We start from the raw sequence: 1,031 nt of genomic DNA, 5'->3' as shown, positions 1-1,031 counted from the left end.
AATTTGATTGCTTTTCTGATTTTCGTGACCTAGCTACTTAATGCTTAGTGTACATAATGTTTTGTTATGCTATCGATAAACTTACACAAACGCTTGGATTGCTTTCGCTGTAAAACAATTTCTAAATCTGAGACGACAGGTGGATTAACAAAAGGCTAAGCTGTGTTTTGCAATATTGCACTTGTGATTTCATGAATTTTTTTTAGTAATATTATTTGACTGTGGCGCTATGCTATTCAGCGGTTGCTGACGAAAATGATCCGGCTAACGGGATGGGTAGCGTCAAGAATTTAATTGACCAGTTGAGTTATTTGTTAGGACGGTAATTCTATGCTATCTCACAAACCTTAGCAATATCCTCACACTTTAGGATTTTATTTAGGTATGTCTTTTGAATTGGATCTATGGCTAATACTACATGTTAATTAACCATTTAAATTATCCGATTTATCCTACAAAATTCCCGTCCTATCTCACAGCACCCTTGCTAATAACCTCTCGGCCATCCCTCAAATAACCTTTCGGCCATTCCTCATAGACCTCAATTATTAAGCTATTTTATTTATGGTAGTGCACATGTACCACAGATTCCTTGCTAATACATAAAGTAAAATTCTCCTATATCTTAAATCATTCCTCCAAATTCGTGAATAAAGATTACCGACCTTGTCTTGAAGACTGGAAAAAGCAATGTTGGTTGGATCTCGTCACCACCTCTGTCGTGTACCAGTTCACCACTGGCCTGAAATAAACCCTTAATTAATTTCAGAGGTCAGGTCTTTGTCTTACGGATCCTGGATCCGCCCATGCACGGTTTTCAGCAGTTCCTTGGGAGGTATTGAGATCCGACTCGAAGGACCAAATTGTTACGAGAATTATGTTCTCAATGTTCATAAACCAATTCAATTAAACTACTCAGTCTGATAAATCGGGATTTGTAAGATACTGATTGAAATGAAACAGACAGAGGCCCGGCTAAAATAGTCCATAAGGTTTATTCATGAGAGCGCTGGTCTGTTGTACAAGACAAT

The sequence above is a fragment of the Oncorhynchus nerka genome, linkage group LG3 (assembly GCF_034236695.1).
Source record: "Oncorhynchus nerka isolate Pitt River linkage group LG3, Oner_Uvic_2.0, whole genome shotgun sequence".
NCBI classification, from domain to species: domain Eukaryota; kingdom Metazoa; phylum Chordata; class Actinopteri; order Salmoniformes; family Salmonidae; genus Oncorhynchus; species Oncorhynchus nerka.
The sequence above is the reverse complement of the archived record's forward strand: the minus strand, read 5'-3'. Positions refer to the sequence as shown.